This window comes from Polypterus senegalus, chromosome 2, assembly GCF_016835505.1.
Source record: "Polypterus senegalus isolate Bchr_013 chromosome 2, ASM1683550v1, whole genome shotgun sequence".
Lineage (NCBI taxonomy): Eukaryota > Metazoa > Chordata > Cladistia > Polypteriformes > Polypteridae > Polypterus > Polypterus senegalus.
Window position 1 is genome coordinate 219,402,910 of NC_053155.1, and position 15,629 is coordinate 219,418,538.

Consider the following 15,629-nt stretch of genomic DNA (forward strand, 5'->3'; position numbering starts at 1 on the left):
ATTGCTGCTGTCATAATCAGCTGGATTTGTGTTGAACTGACATTCGGTATGTGGCAATCGATGTAAGCTTACAACCGGCTTCATCAATAACTTCGCATCCAGCTTTTGAGAGTTGAAATATTCATAAACATCAAAGTTTCCAGTACTCAAATTGTCACCTGTGAATCTAAGATGTTTAAGAGGCATTGACGGTTCTCCAAAGGTGTAAAATATTTGGCCATTTCAGTACACTTGAAAGCGACAACCAAACAATTCAGTGGCAGCCATCAACTCACATGCAGAACCATAGGTGACGGGCTTAAGCATTTCAGTCTTATAGTGCTCCTGTGTACTATAATTATCTCCTGTACCATCATCAGTCCACACTTTGAACCTGTCCCAGTCATTTAATACATAAGACACAATCCCTGCGGATATCAAAAGTGAGCCTGATATCTAACACAGAAAATGAAAAAAGGCAGGCGCCATCTCCGGGCATGGACACCACTCTGTAAGTGATAGTTCTTTCATTGATGGTGATCACCTCGATAGACATGTTAATAGGGGTACAGTGGGATGAATAAAGGGAATGGGAACTTAAACAGTAAACAAAGTATAAAATACCTACACAATAAATATAACAATCGTAATTAACAATAAAACATCGGAGAACCCGCGGATTAAATAAAATGGCTGCTTACTTGGGGAAGCAAGGAAAAACGACGGCCTTATATGGCGTTTGTTTATAAAACAGCGGAAAAGCTGTGTAAAGGCTGCTTCACAAAAAAACAGCGGAGCGCCTTATATGGGCACACAGTCAGCCAAAGAAGTGAATCAATAAATAACTGTAATCGTAATAAAGGAACAAAAAAATAGTGGAGAACCCGTGGATTAAATAAAGGAAATGGGTACCTGAACAGTAAACTAAGTCAAAAATAGCTACACAATAACTATAAGAATAGTAATAAATGAACAATAAAACAGTAGGGAACGGGGAAGCAAATAGAATAAAACAGAGGAGAAGCTGTGAAAAGGCTGCCTCACAAAAAAACAGCGAAGCGCCTAATATGGGCAGGCAGTCTATGGAACAAAAAAATAGTGGAGAGCCCGCGGATTAAATAAAGGAAATGGGTATCTGAACAGTAAACTAAGTCTAAAATAGCTACACAATAACTATAACAATCGTAATAAACAAACAATAAAACAGTAGAGAACCGCGAAGCAAGGAGAAAGGACGGACTTATATGGCGTTCGTTTATAACACAGCGAAGAAGCTGTGTAAAGGCTGCTTCATAAAAAAACTGCGGAGAGCCTTATATGGGCAGGTAGTCAGGCAAAGAAAGGGAATAAAATAACTATAATCGTAATAAACGAAGAAAACAACAGCAGAAAAGCCGCGGATTAAATAAAGGAAATGGGTACCTGAACAGTAAACTAAGCGTAAAATACCTACACAATAACTATAACAATCGTAACAAATCAACAATAAAACAGCTGAGAACCCGTGGACTAAAAACCTACACAATAACAGTAACAATCGTAATAAATGAACAATAAAACAGCGGAGAACCTGTGGATTAAATAAAAAGGCTGGTTCCTTGGCGAAGCAAGGAAAAAGGACTTTGTTATATGTTGTTCATTTATAAAACAGTGTAGAAGCTGTGAAAAGGCTGCTTCCTTGACGAAGCAAGGAAAGGAATGAATACACCGTAACGAAGAATGGCCTTATATGGGCATTCAGTCAATTACATGGGAGGCGTGCTGAGTTGCGCAGCAGCCTCACTTATGAATATGCTAAGCACAGTCCTTCACCCGCGAATATTTACCTTATATGGGCAGGCACTCAATTACGTAGGAGGCGTGATAATGCAAGACGCAACCGCCTTACATGGCGACCGAGCTACCCGCTATGGCCATATACAGTATACGAAAGTAGGTTCCAGTTATGACTGTCACGTGTAGAATTTTGAAATGAAACCTAACTAACTTTTGTAAGTGAGCTGTAAGGAATGAACCTGCCAAATTTCAGCCTTCCACCCACACGGGAAGTTGGAGAATTAGTGATGAGTGAGTCAGTCAGTGTGGGGCTTTGCCTTTTATTAGTATAGATATTGGAATGTTTTGAAATAAAAAAGGAGCTTAGGAAGAATATTCATCTTAACAGTGTTAATTCTTCCAGCTAGTGTGAGATGAACGGTTGACCATCTATGCAAGTCTTGTTTAATTTTTTCCATGCAGATGGCGAAATTTTGTTGATAAAGAGCTTTATGTTTACTTGTGATGTTTACCCCTAGGTATTTAAACTGTTCTGCAATGATAAAAGGTAGGGTATCTAATTTAATATTATATGCTTGATAATTCACTGGAAAGAGTACACTTTTATTCAGATTAAATCTGAGACCAGAGATCTTTTGAAATTCTGTGAGTGCTGCTAAGACTGCAGGCACAGAATTTTCTGGGTCCGATATATACACTACCGTATCATCTGCATATAATGAAATTTTCTGTTCCAGTCCTTCTCTGCTAATCCCCTTTATCTGATCAGTATTTCGACAATGTATTGCCAGTGGTTCAATGGCAATCGCAAACAGCAGCAGTGACAAGGGGCATCCTTGTCTTGTACCACGTTCTGGTTTAAAGTAGTCTGAGCAAATGTTGTTGATACAAACTGAAGCTTCTGGGTTAGTATAAAGTAATTTAATCCATGCACAAATGTTTGGGCCAAACCCAAACTTCTCCAATGTGGTAAAAAGGTATTTCCATTAAATTATGTTGAATGCCTTTTCTGCATCCAATGATAATAATATTTCTGGAGTATTTGATTTAGTTGGTGAGTATATTACATTAAACAGGCGTCGAAGATTTGAAGATAAGTGTCAGCCCCTAATAAGTCCAGTTTGGTCTTATGATATTACCGAGGGGAGCACTTTTTCCATCCTTCTATCTATGATTTTAGAGAGTATTTTAACGTCGTTATTCAAAGTGAAATTGGTCTGTATGATGCACATTGTAATAAGTCCTTATTTTGTTTTGGAAAAACGGTGATTAGTGCTTGGCGAAAGGTTTGAGGAAGAGATTGGTTAGCTCTGGCTTCTGTAAATGTTGCTAATAGTAGGGGAGCTAGCTGAGCGGAGAATTTCTTGTAAAATTCTGCAGGGTAGCCATCAGGGCCTGCTGCTTTCCCCCCTTGGAGTGACTTTACTTCCTGATAAACTATAGTTTTACTTTTTCAGTGGCACACATAAACATATTCCAGCTGGTGGGACCTTTGTGCAAGTGATACAAGGTTCCATGCAAGAGAAGCAATTTTTGATGGTAGATCTCCATCAGTTATTCACTAGGTGTGAACCTTTTGTAGCACCCTTTCAGTAATTTCTTTCTGAAAGAGGCTTCTGGAGTTCCCTTAAAATATTAATAATGTATCTGAAGTGATGTTCCTCTACTGCTAACTAATTTCAGAGTTCTAATGAAAAGCATTAAATTAAACGTAAACATTAATCAAACATAACACAATTTAAAACTATTTACAGAGCTTTACTACACAAGAAACATTTTTAAACCTTTATATGAAATAATCTTAAGCAATAATACAGAAATTTCAAAGGTCCTTTTGAAATTATTTGAGCAATTAGTACACTTATAAAATGCCATCGCAGGTTTCATTTACTTTTGCTTCTCACAGTGGGCCCGCTTTATAACTGAAACAGTTTTACATCCCACCATTGCAGGCCTGAGATGACACTTGCATATGGTTTGGCAAAATCTATTTAACAATGTCTCTTTACTTGTATAAGGTAAGCAAAAATCAATAAGAAAAATAAAAAAATATCTTTGCTAAAAAAAGGAGAAATAATACAGCTCCGTGCTATGCTCTCTAGCAATGCTTCTTCGAATCCACATCGCAGTTGATTAAAAAAATAAATAAAATCTAACAGCGTTCTTGTCTCCTTCTTTTTGTCGCCGTCTTCTGTCACAGATATCTAACCCTCCTCTCAATACAACAGTCTCCTCTTTATTCACTCCTATAACAAAGTTATTTTTAACACTAGAATTACCAGAGCCTACGGAGAAACTCGTAAATCCGTCCCACCTTAAATCGCTTCGCACCTCTCCATCAGCGTCTTAATTGTCCTGTAAATGTGTTGATAAGCAGCAAACAGCAATCAGCCTGCTATCACATCCCCCACTGGCGCATAGTTTTCTCAGCTCAAGTCTGTTTACCTGCTTGTCAGTTGCTTGGAGTTTTATAGAGTGAGAAGTCAAGCAAAATCACACCTTTTATAAATACTATATCGTTATTTGGAAAACATGCAATTCATGTGTGTTCTGTGTCTACAACCATCTGTGTACAATAAACACACCATTAAAACAGTTTTCCACATTTTAGTAATAATTGACAAATGTAGACATGAAGTGTATAATGTGTTAAGCCTGATACAACAGCTTCCGTGGTGTAGCGGTAAGATTTGCCCACTTGGAATCAAGAGTCCCCGGTTTGATCCCGACTGCCTCCGATAATTGCCATTTTCAGTAGTGAGCTGCTCTTATTGTTAATATTATACAGTACACACATACATTTGGTTTGCTTCTGTAACAGACCGTGTATATTTATAGTACTGTAATTGTAAAAGTTACCTTTTTTTTTTCCAATTTTATTCTCTCAGTCACGATCACCATACATACTACCGCCCTAGGGATCTGACGCTTATAGTTTTTATTTGAAACTGGGAATAACTATAGATGCAAGTAGTGTTTTGAGGCAATGGAACTGGACATTCGCTGATCTGGAGGGATAAAAGCTGACACACAAACGCTGGTGAATCTGCCTTCTTCGTATCTCACCGTCACTTTATTTTTTTTTATTCAGTTTTATTGAGTGTTCCTGCTGCACTGAATAAGCTCACGCCTTCTGGTGCACGATGTCAACACAGCACAGGGAAAGAACAGAAAGAGACAAATATATTGGACATTGGGTATAAAATTAATCAGAAAACATCATCGCACTAATCCAATATTATTTGAAAACGAACAGCATCAGATCGGGTGTAAATTTACACTGCCGCTGTTACTTAGAGGTGGTACAAACGTGTTGTGTTACATTCCCTCTTTATTTGAAAACCATGTCAAATCTTGTGCATGAACGAGACTGGGAAGGCTTTGACATCATGAATCAGAATGTGCATACTAATTCGGCGTGAGCAGGAGCACTCAAGAATAAAACTGAATTAAAAACAAATTGACATCCATAGCCATTCTCAGTTACACACACCACTCACATCCACGTCCACAGTTTTCTCAGTCACGTTCATGCACAAGATCTGATGCCGTTTTCAAATAAAGAGGGGGTATAACAAACTAAGTTTTTTTGTTTGTTATACCATGTCTTTATCTGAAAACGGCATCAGATCCAGGGGGTGTGTGGGAGCTTGAACGTGAGTGACAGAATAAAACTAAAAGAAAATGGGCAGCAGTTCTTAGCATTGCACCACGCAAGATGTCGTAACCGCCTACCATAACCTGCTTTTTTCTTTGGTTAAATTCTTGAATAAAAGTGCAGTTGTTTTGTTAATATTGTACCTTTTGTGAAAGTGTTTATTTCATATTTGTAATTCAGACTTCACACATTAAACATTTCATGTCAACATTTTTTCAGTTATTACTAAAACATGAAAAATGTTTCTGTGTTAACTATGTTTTACATAGATTGTTTTCGACACGCACATGAAATTATGTATTCCAAATGATGATGTACTATTTTACCCTATAAAGCTCCAACACTTCACTCGAAGATAAACACTGAGCACTGAGAAACTTCTTTGCAAAATGAACTGCAGCGGTGGGCTGCGGGATGGGATACCAGGCTGCTTGCTGTTAATCAACACATTTACAGGACAAAAGACTCTGACAGAGAGGTGAGAATGGATTTAAGGTGGGCCGGATTTACAAGCTTTCTCGTAGGCTCTGGTAGTTCTAGTGTTAATGCAATGAGAGTACTAACAATCTATTACCTCAAAATATTTCCCTCTTTTTTCTCTCTCTCTATGGGTTACACTTTTTTATGCTCATGATAAAACATGGAGTTATATGTAGCTGCAACTATTTGAAATGGAAGGAGGAATCCTTATCTCATCCTGTTAAGATCATGGACTTAATCACATTCCAGTGAATAGTTTGCACAACCAATCCCACCCCATAATTAACAGGTTTGATCACAGTAACCCACTCTCACCTCGGAGTACTGCATCCTCCAATTATCCTTCTGCTGATACCAGCATAGGTGAGACATCCCCACCCACAATTACAGCAGCCCAGGTGAGCAGAGAGCTGAAAAGACTTTGTGCCAGCAAAGCAGCGGGTCCAGATGGTGTATCGCCACGATTGCTGAAGGCCTGTGCGTTGGAACTGGGGAGTCCTCTACAGCGCATCTTCAACCTGAGCCTGGAACAGGGGAGAGTCCCAAGGCTTTGGAAAACATCTTGCATCACTCCTGTCCCAAATGTATCACGTCTTAGTGAGCTGAATGACTTCCAGCCTGTTGCTCTGACGTCACATCTGATGAAGACCATGAAGCGGCTGCTGCTTCACCACCTGAGGCCACAGGTCCGCCACGCCCTAGACCCTCTGCAGTTCGCATACCAGGAGAAGGTGGGAGTGGAGGATGCCATCATCTATATGCTTCATCGATCCCTCTCCCACCTGGACAGAGGCAGTGGTGCTGTAAGAATTATGTTTTTGGACTTCTCTAGCGCCTTCAACACCATCCAACCTCTGCTCCTTAGGGATAAGCTGACTGAGATGGGAGTAGATTCACACCTTGTGGCATGGATTGTGGACTATCTTACAGACAGACGTCAATATGTGCGTCTTGGGAACTGCAGGTCTGACATTGTGTGCAGCAATACAGGGGCGCCGCAGGGGACTGTACTTTCTCCGGTCCTGTTCAATCTATATACATCAGACTTCCAATATGACTCGGAGTCCTGCCACGTGCAAAAGTTCACTGATGACACTGCTATTGTGGGCTGCATCAGGAGTGGGCAGGAGGAGGAGTAAAGAAAGTTAATCAAAGACTTTGTTAAATGGTGCGACTCAAACCACTTACATCTTAACACCAGCAAGACCAAGGAGCTGGTGGTGGATTTTAGGAGGCCTAGGCCCCTCATGGACCCTGTGATCATCAGAGGTGACTGTGTGCAGAGGGTGCAGACCTTTAAATATCTAGGAGTGCAGCTGGATGACAAATTGGACTGGACTGCCAATACTGATGCTCTATGTAAGAAAGGTCAAAGCAGACTATACTTTCTGAGAGGGTTGGCATCCTTCAACATCTGCAGTAAGATGCTGCAGATGTTCTACCAGACGGTTGTGGCGAGTGCCCTCTTCTACGCGGTGGTGTGCTGGGGTGGCAGCATAAAGATGAAAGACGCCTCACACCTGGACAAACTTGTTAAGAAGGCAGGTTCCATTGTAGGATTAAAGTTGGACAGTTTAACATCTGTGGCAGAGTGACGGGCACTAATCAAACTCCTGTCAATCATGAATAATCCACTGCATCCACTTAACAGTGTCATCTCCAGGCAGAGGAGTAGCTTCAGTGACAGACTTTTGTCACTGTCCTGCTCCACTGACAGACTGAGGAGATCGTTCCTCCCCCACACTATGCGACTCTTCAATTCCACCCGGTGGAGTAAATGCGAACATTAATTTTATTTTAATTTTTTTTCATTTTTATTACTATTTAATTTAATATTGTTTCTTTGTATCAGTATACTGCTGCTGGATTATGTGAATTTCCCCTTGGGATTAATAAAGTATCTATCTATCTATCTATCTATCTAATGCAATATAGAAGGGCTCAGATTCTGTAAGAATTAATGGGACTCAAAATCTTAATGTAATTACAGTATATACACAGGTAGTCTGGGAGCAGAGTTTTGTTATGAGATTTGACTCATTTGTAGTGGTCAGTAGAGTATGACTTCAAACATGACAGAGAAATAGCATGGGTAGATGGTGATGATGAAACTGTTAACTTACTTGAAAAGAGTTGATCTGGGTTGGATTCCAGCATATTGCACTTAACTATTTCTTTAATCAGAGATTTCCCTCAGTATTTTTGCTGTGACCTCATCATGCTTCAAGTAGGGCTATATTGATTTCATGGTTTTTTGTTGTAATTTTAGTTCACAAGTGTTACTATAGAGAGCAGTTTAGTATTTCAGGACAGTTATCCTGCTACCAAGCTGCCCCCATCTCACTGTTGGGCAGCATCAAGTCACCATACTGTATATTTTAATTGGACAAGGTTATGGATTTTCTTTAGAATAACAGTTGAAACATCTCTGGAATTGTTCCAAATAAACACCTTTCTTTCATTGGATTAGACAGGACCTCATATGTTCAACTCTTAATGACAAATGTTGATTAACACAGTAACAGCTAAGCTTACAAAGACAGATATTTTTCATAACCCAAATCACACCATAAACTATACTATACATGGGTAATAAAATTACTAAGACAGTTTAAATATCTTGTAAACAACTTGTCATATGATCGATGAAACTTTACTTACAAAAGAGAATCAATTTCCTCTTACAGCCATCTTGAGTTACCTTCAATTTTCAAGAAATTACGTGTGGCCAATTTTACCTGATGGTGAATCAAACATATGAACATCATGGCCACCAGGAGGTGCACCAGCTACTCAAACACCCAACATAAAGGCTCGGACACAGCTGGAAAATAAACAGGATTTATTTGTTTGGAATCATTCCTATAAGTATTTTCTCCAAGTACCAAACCACAGTTACCAAGTACAGGTCTACAAGTCTATATATACGTATATGTACTGTATATGTATATGTGTATATATATATATATATATATATATATATATATATATATACACACACACCAGTAGCGGTGCACTATACGATACCGTGCAGTGAATACACCTGACTTGAGCATTCATAGTTTTCATACTGTTTCTCTGTATGTTTAGCATTTATTTGCTCAGAGGTTGATGCGCTTGCTGCTTCCTGAGCAGCTCTTCTTTTCTCTACCCCAGCGACCCGCTTCTTCTCTTTTTTGTCAGCATCTTTTCATGTTAAAACTGATTAACTCAGTGTTTGTGTTGCAATTACTTAGTACGTTTTCTTTAATTTTTCACTTAAGCTGACATTTATGTCTTCAAATCTGCCTTAACAATGATTTAAGATATGAAGAGGTAGGGGATGGTGAAGGTGGTAGGGAATAAAAACGGAGCTCGTAAGCATGCGCTGCATGGCCGTCCTGCTGGCTGCTGCCGAGAGTTGATTCTATAATAAAATAAAATAAAAATAAAAAGAGGAATAACCTTGGAGATCAATCATCACCGCGAAAACAGATATGTGACATTAGTATATGTGTACCAAATTTCAGATCAATAGGTCAAACGGTTTGCAAGCTACAGGTTATTTAAAATCCTGGACAGACAAACGAACAGCCATGGTAGCGTATTATATATTATATATACACATATAGGGTGGCACGGTGGCGAAGTGGTAGCGCTGCTGCCTCACAGATAGGAGACCCGGGTTCACTTCCCGGGTCCTCCCTGCGTGGAGTTCTCCCCGTGTCTGCGTGGGTTTCCTCTGGGTGCTCCGGTTTCCTCTCACAGTCCAAAGACATGCATGGTTAGGTAGATTGGTAATTCTAAATTGGCCCTGATGTGTGGGTGGGTTTGTGTGTGTCCTGCGGTGGGTTGTTGGCTGGGATTGGCTCCAGCAGACCCCCGTGACCTTGTGTCAGCGGGTTGGGAAATGGATGGATATACACATATATATACTACATATATATATGTATATCCAGTGTATATATACTGTATATACACGTGTGTGCGTGCTAATGTATATATTTAAATATGCATATGTATATATATGTGTGCAAATATGTACAGTATATATTATATATTTATATGTACACATTATTTTTATTACGTATTCTTGCTTATTTTTGACTACAATTAACAAATGTTCTTAACTTACCACTTTAATTTCTCTAAAAAGCATGCCTATTTCCTTTACTAAAAATGTGACCTTAAAATCTCATAAAACATGAGAGCAGGATGGGGACATGATGGTATATCCCCAAAGAATAATGTTTACAGTATACCTGAGGATGGAAGTAACAGCAGAGGGACTGTGCTCTTATATTTTTGTATATTTTGTCAAGGCCATTTCTCAATGATCTGGCTAAGTTAATGCATAATTTGTTTAACTCATCTCAAATTTCAGTTTCTTATTTTTTTGTTTCTCCTTTCTAGAAATTAAGCTTTGCGACTTAAATTATGACTTGAGCCAAATCTTAGGCTAGGCATTTACTAGTATAACAGTTTATCAGTTACTGCATACTAATACGTTACCAGCTGATTATATTTATTAAATAAACAGCACTTATCTTTAGATGAACTGTACAGTATATCTCAAGCCTTAATATTTTGTCTTGCTTCAAACCTTTGATAACTGTGTATCTTAACCAAAAATAGAAATGGAAGGGAGTAATATAATAGTGTTATAAGAATCATCTTGCCTGTATAAACTCCATGTTGTCTTCTTTTTATAACTGATACTTCCTCAGATTTACCATGATGCTAATAGCATATGACCAATTGAATTGGCATTAGCTGAGGCTCATGCTTTGGCATACAGGTTTTGGGTAAATTATGTTGTAATTACACGTTTGTGAGTAACAGCTTAGGTGTATTCCTAATAATTTCTGTTTTTGTCTAGCCATTTTTGTTTCATTGAGGTTTACATTGAACCTTCACACTTTTTAATTACTTTTTGTTTTTGCCCTAAATTTGCTAATTTACATTTTTTGTCATGTTATACAGTATGTATATATGTATTTCTGCATGGCATCACAGTGCATGGCCTATCACTTACCACTCTACGTTATGCTTTCAGAATTTTAAATTTATTTACTATGAACATTTCACACTAACCAATCCTCTTTATATGTCTGATTACTCATTAGTTTAAATAAATTGACTTCTTCCTGTTTGACTCTCTACACTGCTTACATCTTCTCTGGTGTGCTTGATGATTTGATAAACCTCTTCACTTGAATTAATTCAGCAGACCCCTCTGGGACTTGCCTTAATTCTTATATTCAGAAGTACATCTCACCAGAAAAGTTTACTTGTATAGTTAAACTTTCTCCACTTTTGATCCTAATATCAGATTTGATTTTTCATTTCCAGAAACATCTGAAATAGTGTAAAACATAGTGTATAGGGGATAGTTTAAACACTTCAGCTGATGGATGTAAAGTGATAAGCCTTAGTTTCTGTTTAAGTGAAACTGAACTGGAGTGCAGTGTATGCTAGAAATGCTGAAAGGCAAAGCAAGGTATAGTAAGTTTGAGCAGCTTTTGATTCCAATGGGAAATTAATCTTGAGTTTGTGATAATGATTATGCTACATTTTTGTCCTCTGAGAAAACTAAAATGGCATGGCACTCAGCAAACACATATGAAAAAAACTAAGCCAGGTATTTCATGTATACACTCGTGCTTTTTAGGTAACATAACTTAATATCTTTTTCCTGGTAATGGGACTGTATTAAGACTTAATCCACCCAGATTGTGTAATTATTTGTATCACCTTATATTTACTTATATTAGTTTTGATAGAATTATAGTTTATGAGTAAAAGCTTGAAATCCAGTGTCTGACTGTTACTAATACTGCTGGGAGATTTAGATTGTTCATTTCTTGTCTACCTGTAGTCCCTAAAGGGCATGAGAGGATGCTCTTGTGAAGTCCTCTGTAGATAGTAAACTGGGTTGAAGCCAAAAAGTTAAAGTAAACACGGTCACAGTCATAGGTGTTCTGATAACACATTAAAACATACTACCATACTCAAAGCCATCAGAATATTAGGAATGTATATAAGTGGGTGGTTACAGGATCTTAGGACTTTGCAGAGATTATTTTTAGGTGGATTTAGTGGTTATGATTTGCTTCTTACTAGTCATCTCTGCTCAGCTGGTGGTAGCTATTGAGGAAATCAATGCTAAGAAAGAGTTGCTCGATACCAACCAGTCCTGAACTGAGACAACTCTACTGACTGTGGTGGACCAGCTGCACTGTGCTAGAGCTATCAACATGGCATTAGTCCCAATTCTGCTACATCTCTTTAATGCTTTTGACACGGTCATCCAAGATATCCTACTTGCCACCCTCTCAGACCTAGTCATCATTAGGACTGCTCTCAGATGGTTTGAGTCCTACATCTTGAGCAGATCCTACGGTGTATCCTAGCATGGGGAGTTACCAAAGACAAACCAGACATGCACATATTTACCCCAGGGATTGGTGCTGGGATCTCTACTCTTCTCTCTGTACACCACCTGCCTGGGCTCTATCATTCAATCCCATGGGTTCTCTTAGTATCTATCTATCTATTAGTGCTATGCCAACGATGTACAGCTTTACCTGATATCCTGGTCCAGGCTTTAGTCTTGTCGTGTCTGGACTACTGAAACTCGCTTCTGGCAGGAGTACCAGCAGGTGCTATCAAGCGGCTGCCGATGATCCAGAATACAGGGGCATGTCTTGTATTTAACCAGCTGAGATGGGCACATGTCACTCCTCAATTATGGTCACTGCATTGGCTTCCTGTAGCAGCACACATTAAGTTCAAATCCCTGATGCTTGCTTACAGAGTAGTCAGTGGGTCAGCAGCTGAGTATATGGAGACACTGCTGAGGTGCTCCTAATCATTCACTCAGGTCTGTCAGGTAACAATGTCTGGTGATGCCACCTCTATGTGGCATCAAGTCTCAATCCAGACACTTTTCATATGTAGTTCGTTGTTGGTGGAATGGTCTGCCCACCTCCATCCATACTGCGGACTTCCTCAATGTGTTTTAAGAAGTGATTGAAGACATATCTGTTATGTGAATATCTACGGAAGCTCTGAACCGCACAGTGAAAAAAATTATGAGATAACCCATAATGACTGGAGAGAGGCGGGACGAAGGAATCTCCATCGCGTGCCGGCGGAGACCCGATTGGGCCAGAGGAAGAGGCCCACAGGAAGTTGCCGGCGTCTGGGGCTGACAGACAGGTAGGCTCCTTGTCGGTTAACTTCCTGTCTTTGCCGGCTGCTCTGTCGGAGCTGGAGGTGTGCCTTCAGCCCGCGGAGCAGCGTGTGTCGCAGGTGCTATGTGCCCTTCGGGCAGAATTGCGAGTCCTGGAGATGAAGGCGGTCACATCTATGGAGGAGCTTTTGGTGGCAATCAGACGGCGCAACACTGGATTCTTCAGCTGGAGGTGTACAGCGGGGAAGGTGAGTACAGCTGTCCCCGTACAGCATGAAGGAGGGTCTGCTGAAAACGGCTGTGATTCCAGCGATCAGTATCAAGTAAGCAGTCCTCCGACAGTGGATGCGGCGCAGGGAGCTGTGCGCGCGGTGAGGGGAGAGACAGCGAGAGGGCTGGCAGGACATTGGCTGTTGAGTGCCCTAGGTCCTAGCGCCCTCTGCCCTGAGTTGGCAGCAGTGTCGCGCCGCTCTACAGGGACGCAGACGGAAAGGAGGCTCTTTCTTTTTAATAAGGAGACTAAGACCGTCAGGGGGTCCCAGAGTGACAGGAGGAATTGGAGGGTGAATGCCGGTTCCTCCGATAGGAGGGGACATGGTGCTGGGTGCACACGTCCGGGTGCTGGCCGCCCTCTGCAGGGGCAGAGGTAACCCTTGAGGTCAGCGGAGAGGAAAAGAGTGCAGGCGGTTACGTCTGTTACAACGACAGAAGGGACACGGAACCCGCGGAGGGGGTGCCGAACAGGCAAGTGCCGGATGGAGGGGGGAACGCTGATAGTGTGTAGCACAGAGGGACGCCAGGGAAGCGTGTCCAGGCAGCGGTTCTGCCCCTTTGTTTCTGTCTGTTTCAGGGCCGGACCCCGGACAAGCAGTAGGACCCACTTCGTTGGGAACCTGCCCTCAGGAGACGGGCCGTCTGCTGGAAGGACTCTCCGCTGGCATGCGGGTGCCACCACGGTTGGAGGAGGATACGAGGGAGCAAGTGGCTCCAACCAAAGGGGCGCGAAAACCTCGGATGGGGTGCCGAAGGAGTGGGCCCCGGGGTGCCGGTAAGAGGGGGGAGCGCAGCCTGTGTGAGGCACAGGAGGACACCAAGTGGTGGTGTCCAGGTGGCGTCTCCGCCCCATCCCTGTTGGGAGAACAGGGTCGGACCTCGGCTGCCCAGGAGTAGGACCTGCTTCGGGGGTAAGCTGCCCTCGCGGGACGTGTTGCTCCTCCCGAGTGGTCTTCACTGGCTGTGGGGCACTATCAGGGATGCCAGGGGCAACGACCCGACCGGGATGCCTTGAGAAACCGGAAGAGAGTCTATGCCCGCCCTGGATCACGTGGGGGCCGCCATACTGGTTGCTTTGGGGGCCATGGGTAGAGGGCATGGAAGCCCAAACCTGTAGGGACCCGTGGTCACCACCAGGGGGCACCCCAATGCCTTGCGGACACTGGACCTCAGCACTTCCGCCACACCAGGAAATGCTGGGGGGAAGAGGAGCAGGAACACCCAGAGAGCTTCCGGGAGAACAGCCGGCACTTCCGCCACACTGGGGCGTGTCTAGGGAGGAGAGCCGGGAAACACCTGGAGCCCATCCGGGGTGAAATAAAAGGGGCCGTCTCCCTTCATTCGAGGCTGGAGTCGGGTGTAGGCAGGACAAGGCAAGAGAGAGAGTGGAGGCGGCCCGAAGAAGAAGGCGTCGAGTGGCAAGGACTTTATGGGGGTTTGTGTATGCACAGACTTTATTCTGTAAATAGTGTAAATAAATGTGTGGTGGTGATTTAACAACATGTCTGCCTGTCTGTGCCCGGGCCGCGTCCACAATATATACAGTATATACTAGCAAAATACCCGCACTTCGCAGCGGAGAAGTAGTGTTAAAGAAGTTATGAAAAAGAAAAGGAAACATTTTAAAAATAATGTAACATGATTGTCAATGTAATTGTTTTGTCACTGTTATGATTGTTGCTGTCATATATATATATATATATATATATATATATATATATATATATATATATATATATATATATATATATATATATATATATATATATAGCAAAATACCCGTGCTTGGCAGCAGAGAAGTAAAAAGAAAAGGAAACATTTTAATAATAACGTAACATGATTGACAACGTAATTGTTTTGTCATTGTCATGAGTGTTGCTGGCATATATATACATATATGTATATACACACACACATATACTATGGGGTGCGAAACAGGCAAAACCATTGATTTTCTGAATATATAAAGTCGGCGTCAGAATATATAAAGTCAAAACTTTAATATATAAAGTCATTCCCGAATATATAAAGTCAAAACTTGAATATATAAAGTCACTGTCGGAATATATAAAGTCAAAACTTGAATATATAAAGTCAGCGTCAGTATATATAAAGTGAAACTTGTTTTTGAACACGTAAAGTCAAAAGTTGAATATATAAAGTCATTGTCAGAATTTATAAAGTCATTCCTGATTATATAAAGTCAACATCGGAGTATATAAACTCATTCCTGAATATATAAAGTCAAAGTCAATATATATTGATTGAAACGACTCTGAACTGAAGTAA